We start from the raw sequence: 8,399 nt of genomic DNA, 5'->3' as shown, positions 1-8,399 counted from the left end.
TGTCCCTGCTTACCTGGGAGACACTAGTTACTGGGTTTTATGTTATGACTCAACAGTTACTTCCCCTGATTCTCTGGAAATTCAGTGATACAGCATTTACTGAGAAATCAGTACTAAGAGTCTGGTGATCTTCTCAGGAAATTCTTAAAATACTTTTTGCATGAAAGTTTTAAAGATGGGTATTAACCAGTGGTTTTCATTCACTCTGGTTACATGTGGAAGACCATGTGAATTTAATATGGTAATCCTATTCTGTTAGTTTTCTAAACAAAGAACAGAAAAATTACTGAATCATTTCAGGTTTGTTATTTTTTCCATTGAATTGCAACTGTTGTTGTCCAACATCCAACCTAAATCACTGCTAGGATTTTCTTTGTGCCTCAAGGAAATGCCACTGGTGATCAGTGGTACTGGTCAGTATATTTTCATTGACTTTCCCTATCTAGTTACCCCTTTTGCTAACTGCTAAACTACTCATTGCTATCAGCTTGCAAAATTTCCATCTATATATGTCTTTATTGTTGCTATTCTTCCCTTTTGAGCAAGATATTTTGTTTTAAAACCAGAAAAGCCTCCTTTGATTTGAGTCACTTAACAACACATTGATGAAAGACTCCCCCAGTTTCCATCTGGATCACACTGAAGTATTTCCTCATGCTCACTTTTGCTTATAACCTCTTTTAGCTTTGCAAATTTGCTAGCAGTGTCCCCAGTAGAGTCATAGGAATGCGGGGAGATTGAAACGGGTACCCTTCTGCCTGGGTGTTGGAAAAACAGAGGTAAAACACATTAGTAGAAATAGCTTTCTAGGTCATACAGACCCAGAAATTACTATGATGAAGAGAAGCCAAGTTGATTTTTTTTTTGGATGAAGTACTGACTGGTAAAAAGAGCCTATCATATGACTCAGAGAAAAATATTATGAAATTATTAGTGCTATTAAACAGAAGCGCTTATTCTGTCATTCCCTATTAGTAAAAGGAGTTAAAAGGTTTGCTTTGATATATACATTTCTATGTTCTTCATCAAAATTCCTTTAGTAATTTTCAATTAAAGATTAATTTCTCATCACGTTTTTCAGCCCATTGTATATTCTAATGTATTATCTTTATCCCCATTAGAAGGTTTCCCTTAACACCTAATTGCTTTTCTTTTTCAGTCACTGGCAAATTTAAACTCGTTTATTGCTTCAAAACCTCAAACCATGCAGGCTTTTATTAACTCAGAGATTAATTTTGTGGTTGGCACACTCCCTGCTTTCCAGCTCTCTTGGCGTCACTCTGGTTTGTACTGCTGGAAGTGCCTGGCAACCTCAGCTCTCCTGAGGCATTCCTGGCTGCAGCTTCCCTAGGGAAGGGACGGCTCACAGGGCATCACAAGTTATTTCTAGGTATACATCTAGAAGTCACAGCATTCAGTGCTTTTAAAACATCAGGTGTTTAACCTGGTAGAAAAAAAATAAAGTAAATTACAAAAGACATTACAAGAAAACCAACAATTTTTTCTCCATTCTGTTCGACTTAGAGAGATTGGTTAGCAGGCGGAAATGAGCCAGAGAACACAATCCAGCATTGTCAGTGCTTCTGGAAATGTTATGGCCATTCACAGCCAGTGTAATTCCTCCAGACTTTGCTCAGTGGGAGGAGGTAAGCAGCTTGGTGTTTGAGGACAGGAGGAGTGGTAAGTCCTGCAGCCTTTCTTAACAGGCTTCCATGACAATTTTGATTGCATAGTTATATATATTCCACATGATATCTGAACTGAGTACAAGTCCCACTTAATAATAAAACTTACAAGTCCTTTACAACTTTCTGTGACCAGAACATTTTTTACACATGACATTTCTCAACTGCCCCCTCCCACCACCTTTACCCCAGTGTCGAGGGCGTTCGCTGTTTTCCATGTCTGGCTTTACCCCACCGAACCCTGCACTCTCTCCCAGGTGAGGCACAAATGAGCTGAACAATGCTCATTAAGTGCACAGCATTTAGTGAGTCTCAGACTGACTAATCACATTTTATGTGCTTTCTCAGACTGACTGTACCCACTGTTATCTCTCATCTGTAACTGTAAATCCTCCAGGGCAGAGACAAGTATTGTTACCTGTTGTCTATTACCTAGCTGAAGGGGGCCAAGGATTTTATGTGCTTTGGCAATAAACAGCATAAATATCATTATGCTTTAAGAAAACTTTTGTGAAGTTTTTCTTCTTTGCACGTGGTTACTAAATCAGGCAGGACAAGAACCTATCTGGGGGTCACATTTGTATATGAAATCCATCTTGTGCCAAAACTAAGGTATCCAAGTAGCAGAGAAAATAAATCAGAACCTACTGTTTATTTATTCAGTCTCTTTAATGTGTATATGTTAGCGTGTTCCACCCTGCCTTTTCTGGTAGGGCTATATAAATATGTGCCTTATGTCAGAGGAGGTTATGGGACCCACCTCTGCAGTGCACCAGCAGCCAGCTGGCTACATCTGGTCACAGATGCTGCCGGGACATGTCTGCTAGCCCTGCACCAACAAACCCACCCTGAGGACAGCTGTGGGGGCTCCTGTGGGACACCTCTGGCCCTGTTTGTTTGATTTTTCTGGCAAGGCTGGTACATAGGGGATAAAGTCCCCAAAGCCCACTCTCTCTTATCCCACTAGATCCTTAGGCAAACAAAAAGAGCCTCATAAGAAAAGGGGCTGAGAAAGGACACAGCTCCATGCCTTGGCTGTGTGTGTGGATATGACATTCCACCTACTACCTTAATGTGTTTTCTTTGACCTCAGTTGCATGCAGGCTCTGCCAGCTTAGATTTTCAAGTTCAGTAGGTTGGCAACAGCAGTGGCATCCCTCTGGGCTCTCGGGCATGGGATCTGCATGGGAACATGACTCTTGAACTGAGTGCCAGAGATCATGAACACATAGACAGGTATATGGTGACCCATTAAACGGAGTTTAGCAATCATAGTTTCACTCTTCAAGATGATTCACGTGCAGTTGAAAGCCACAAGTCTTTAAAAGTTTCCTTTGAAAGCTCCTTAAAGTACTTTGGCAAGCCTGAGTTGTTGAACAATTTATCACTTCTCTGCCAGATGAGCTTGTGAAACTGCTTTAAGAGGAAATTGTACAAAGTGCCCAAGATTGTCACAGATGAAATTTCTTTTCTCTTGTGCCACCCAATCCTTTTTTCCCCCATTTCCCAGACATCGAGTTCTTCATGGTTTAAAATAGCCTGGCTAGTTATTTCCATTACAACAGCAGCATATCTAATAAGTCACAAGTCTTCAATAGCAGTCTGAGGCAAAGGAGAATTCATTGCTTCATTTACTTGAACAAGATCTTAAAAAGTAACTTTTTATGGTAGATTAAATAAATAATAGGTGTTTTCCCATTCCTCTCACTAGCCCCACAGCTGCTATGGGAAGCAGTAAAGGAGGTCACTCTTGTTTCCAGATGACTTCTCGGATCCTTTGAAGATTATTCCCTCCACAGAAATTACCTTCCACTCTCCTCTCCTGGCTCCCTGCTACCACAAAGCTGTAATGGAATCACTGTGGTGTACTTGGTGCATCTTTTCTGTTGGTACATGTCCCTTTCCCTCTCCCTCCTGTTTTTAAAATAAGTAAGTAGGACTGTCAGCCTTTGCCCAGCTCATTTCATACCTAAGGAAAAGTGGGATCTGAGTGCTTTTACCTGCTTTCACACCTCCACTGTATTATTTAATAAAGCTGTCGTGCAGCTCACACACAAAAGCTCACTGAGGGATTGTCTCCACTGAGGACACCAGTTTCCTTTTGGCTTGCACAGGGTTTGTCACATCCAGCCTGTGGACTGGGCTGAAATCCTCAGACACCTCATCAGCACTGGTGATTTTAACAGCAGAGCAAAGGCTGCCACAATGTGACAGAGGGTTAAGTTTGGTAGCAGTTGTCCCAGCCACAGGGAAAAGCTGCCAAGAGCACCCAGTAGGTACCTGCAACTCTGCTGACTTCACTGGGAAGTATTCCAGTAAACGAGGGGAGTTTCACCCTCTCCAATGGACAGCACAAACCACATACTAGGTAACCTATTTACAGCTAAATTACCTCAGGACTACTAAGAAAAATAAAGCAACTAGCTTAACAGATTAAAAAAAGCCCCACATACAAACACTGAATGTGAGACTCTTGAGAAACCATCACTTCTACCCAGCAAAATACAACGGGCAAAGGACAAGTGCCTGTGCTTTTATTATTTAGCTGCAATATTTTACTGCGAATTCAATCTGCTAATCACTGCCCACCCAGCACAGAGGACAGATTCAAGCTTTCTGGCAACTCTCCTAGCTGAAGAAGGTGATATCCTTTCCTGCTGAAGAATGCACGGACACTGCTAATGGATCTCACCATCTAGCAGCTCAATGTTTTGATTTCATATTAGAATTGCTTTAAAATAGGACCTTTAATATCTCTATTGTTGTACATTTCTCTCTCAAAGTATGTTTAAAGGACTTAATCAGACTCATTTCCTTAATTTCGAGCATATCTCTGAAAACTTATTATCCCAGGCTGATGGCATCAAAGAGTGAATTAGGACTAAAGCCAAGTGAATAAAACCAAACATATTTCCTTTCAGTTGCTGTGCAGCTTTCACAGGCTGCAGAGCATTAGAGCTGCTGAAATACCACTGTCACATTCTTCAAGATCTGCGAACTGGTGCCTTGCTCTTATACCCTTGGCAGGAAGTGAGGACACAATCCCTGTTAACTGCACCCAACAAAGCTGTGCTGTGATGAGCAGCTTTAGATGTGTGGCACTGGAAAAATGTCTTTGAACTATTGGTGTTTGGGTTCCCAGTTTCTGAGACATATTTATCACAGCAAAGTTACCCTACTAAAAAAAAACCCCAAACCCTGGACTTGATTTTTATAGCACATGAAACCCTTGATTCCACTTTCTGTCCTTCAACGTCATTTTCAGAGAAGCAGCAGATCTTGCAGCTGTTCTGGTCCAGGCTGGAGGTTCACACAAGCCACTGTCCCAGCCATCTCTGACAGCAGTAAGTAGCTGAAGTGCTCTGAAATCCAGGGTGAAGAGACACCTTGCACACCCTCCCACCAGGTAGCCAACACAGATTTCTCTATTACAGCCATGCCACCAGGGATGGCAACACGGGCAGAACAGGGGCATTTCACTTCTCCAGGACTTCATCACAGATCCCAAACAAAGACGTCCCTGTCCTGCCAGGTTAAGGAACAACTCATAACCCTTGCTGTATCTGGAAACTGGACAATTTTAGCATGGTCCAGGGCAGATCAAGCAGTTATTGCTAAAGTGACTTCTGCAACCTTGTTCTCACAGCACCTCCTGGGAAAGCGCCTGGCAGACTGGCAGCCAGTGCTGTTACAACAAAGCAGAGGGCTGGGAAACCTTTCTTCTGCTTTGTGCTCTCCAATGGCTCTGCTTTCAGAGAGGACAGGAACCAAAGCCTGTGTGCAGCTCTTCTCCCTGGCATGGCGCCTCAGAGAATGAAGCGGGTTATGCTGTCTGGTCATTTGACCCTCCATCAGTCATCCTCAATAACTTTTTCATCTCTGTTATTTCAACGAAATGGGCAAAGTCTGTGAGTTTATTATGATCTGAGACACAGTGCTTCTGCAATGCCCTCTGATGCTCCGGTGGCTCCCCATCCGCCCCGCAGACTGGCACTGCTGCCGTCGGGACTGGTGTTCCCTGCCCACATGGCCCGGCACCAGCTGGAACAGAGCAGGAGCTAAATGTGCTGATGGACAAAGAACATCTTATGCAAGGGCTGGAGAAGGTCGCCTCACCTTCAAGACACTGAAAAGCAAGGCAGGGGAGCATTCACAGTGTGGGAGCCCAGTTCTCCTGCACTGGGGAGGCTGGGTTTGCTGGTGGGCAGCAGGCAGAGCTGCACAGACAGGGAGCTCCCCGGGCTACAGCCAGCCCCGCGCACAAAAACAAAGTGAGGTGAGACCACGTTAGAACATCATTTTGCTTTTCTGAAACTACCGACTTCAGAAGTTACCTGTGTTTCCTTTGCCCTCTGCTTTCCAAGCCATACTGCCCAGGCTCCCTCCATCTCTCCAGTCTTTCCCCAGCAAGAGCCAGGCCTGGAGCAGTGCTGTGAAGAAGCCAGGGGGGTCAGATAGTTGCTGACAGGAGCCAGGGTTTGTGAGCACAGCCGCGGCAGCGCCCTAACAGACCTTGCAGTGCTGCAGCCTGACAGCAATGGGCAGTTCTGGGCTTTCTCCTTGCCCTGCTCTTGATAGAAGATGCGCTCTCTTGAGCTCTGTGGTGTAGGAGCTAATGCTGAAAGAGAAGCTGCTGGATCCCTTCCACCATTCCTTGCCCTCTGGGGTACTTTCTTCTCTATCCAGGAGGTTTTAGAATAAGAAAGGTCTAATTAGTTTTGCAGCTCGTAATTACTTTTGCAGCTCCACCCTAACAAGCAAACTCGTCTGCTTCCCCAGGACAGATCATGCCATGGCAAACACCTGGCTGCTTAATTGCTCTGAACAGCTCTTGGGGCTCTGCAGACACCCCGGGCCAGCAGGCGGTGGGTGCTCTTGGGGGCTGGGAAACCCAAAGGAAGGATGGTGCAAGGAAGAGGAGTGCACGTCCCCCTTTCACACACAGCCGTGCCTAGGAGGTTACCCTGTGCACTGCAGCCTCTTGCAGCCTTCCCTAGAGGCAGCCTAGCAGGTGCTGACTGGAGACCTCCAAGTGTGCTGTGTCACTGGAAAAGGTTCTTGGGGCCCTTGATGGCTTCATCTAAGATTGCTTGACTCCCAGGAATCTGGCTGGATCCTCTCCATGGCTACAAAACTGGCAGAGATGATCAAAACCAGAGGTGTCTCCTCACAGTCCAAAGCAGCTGAACTCCTGTCACTCCATGGAGCAGAGGATACCCAGTAAACACTGAAACTACAAGATCTGCCCAAACCTGACCTGGTGCCAGCCCTGTCCCTGGCCAGGCTGGTGACCTTGGCTGAGCACATCACCCCTCCACACACCACTCGGAGGGGCTGAGCAGGCAGCTGCATCCACAGCCCCTCAAGAAAAGCCTCCTCTAAAGCTGCACCCGCTCAGAGTATTCCCACCCTGGCCATTGTTTTGGGAATGACTGGAAAATGTCAGCAGGGCACTGGGTGCGGGTGGGGGGGGTCAGGAAAAAGGAAAAAGAGATGATTAGATTTTTTTTAAAATCAGCCAATAAATTATATTAACTTTTCCATTGACCTTTTGTGGGGTCACATTATCAGACTAGTGAATGTGGTTCATGAAGATAGGATTATGCTCAGATTTCAAACTGTGCAGAAAGTGCATCCCAAGCAGCATGCCAAAATGGAAACGTCAGTTCTGCCAGATGGGTGTGCTTCTCATTATCCTCCCAAGGAAAGCCAGATCCACCACCTACAAATATTGTATGTGTTATTAAAAGGGTCTGGTCCCCAGGGAGGCTGGGAATTGCATAACGTCTGCCTTTATCAATGGTGCCTTTTACTCGTTTCCCTTTGAGACTGTGGTGGCACAGGAGCGGCCTGTGGAGGGACTGGCTTGCCACAGGCAGCCAAGATGACTTTATCCCCCCTGCTCGGCCAGCTTGCCATGGAGCAGACAGCTGGGAGTGGGCAGCTTTCCTTGGCCAGGGCAAGAACACTGGCTTGGCATCCTGGTGCCGCCTTTGGGGTGGGATAATGTCCAAAGCATGGGGCGGTGGGGAAGAGAATGTGAGGGTGCAGCTACATGTGCTGGGTGCCTGAAAGGGAAGCACTGCTGCCCATGGCTGCCCCAGTCTCTGACAGGGCTTAGTAGGTGTTGGCAGAGCTGCAGCACTGGGCCACATCATATCAGCTCCCTATCATGAAGCCAGCAGCAACCGCACCTTCTGCAGCTATAGCATCTTCAGGAGTGCCCCAGGGAGCAGGCAGTGTGCCAGCACACAGGGGCAGTGACCCTGCTGCTCACAGGGCTGTCCTAGTCCTCAGGGCCTAGAGAGTTGCCCTGTCCCACAGACTGCAGCTCCAGCACAGACAGAAGCCTCCTCTCGGCCCCTGCCAGCCCAGCATGGCCAAAATTAGCTTCCCCTGTGTGTGTATGCCGGGTAGAAGAGCCACGAATGTATCTCAGAAAAGCATTATTGTATTCCTTGGGCCCTATCTTATCAGGGAAGGGAAAATGGGACTTTGACAAATTGCCTCTGCAGCGGCCAGGGTGAGCACATGATTTTCGGCAACTGCCCACCCTGTGGTCGCCAGTGGCCACTATTGTTCCCAGAACTGGCTGTGCCCTGTGGACTCTGGGCAGCCATGACCCTCCTGAAGGGAAAAGAGCACAGGGCCCTGGCCACCCTCACCTTGGCTGCACCCAGTACATTGTGTTTGCAGGTGGGGGTGCAGTTGAAG

The 8,399-nt window shown here is 46.4% G+C and overlaps 1 long non-coding RNA gene across 1 annotated transcript; it reads right to left on the bottom strand.

Annotated features, from left to right (window-relative positions):
- On the bottom strand, positions 1-6,362 carry LOC147651309 (uncharacterized). Its single transcript, XR_015274388.1, has 3 exons — positions 6,198-6,362; positions 6,020-6,115; positions 1-5,811 (listed from the first exon to the last, which is right to left on the bottom strand). It is a non-coding gene; the product is annotated as an uncharacterized LOC147651309 (long non-coding RNA).
- Between the last annotated feature and the right edge of the window lie 2,037 nt (positions 6,363-8,399).

Source organism: Cyanistes caeruleus, chromosome 10 (assembly GCF_971803275.1).
Source record: "Cyanistes caeruleus chromosome 10, bCyaCae1.hap1.1, whole genome shotgun sequence".
NCBI classification, from domain to species: domain Eukaryota; kingdom Metazoa; phylum Chordata; class Aves; order Passeriformes; family Paridae; genus Cyanistes; species Cyanistes caeruleus.
Note: the sequence above shows the minus strand (reverse complement) of the source record. Positions and strands in the feature narration are given on the sequence as shown.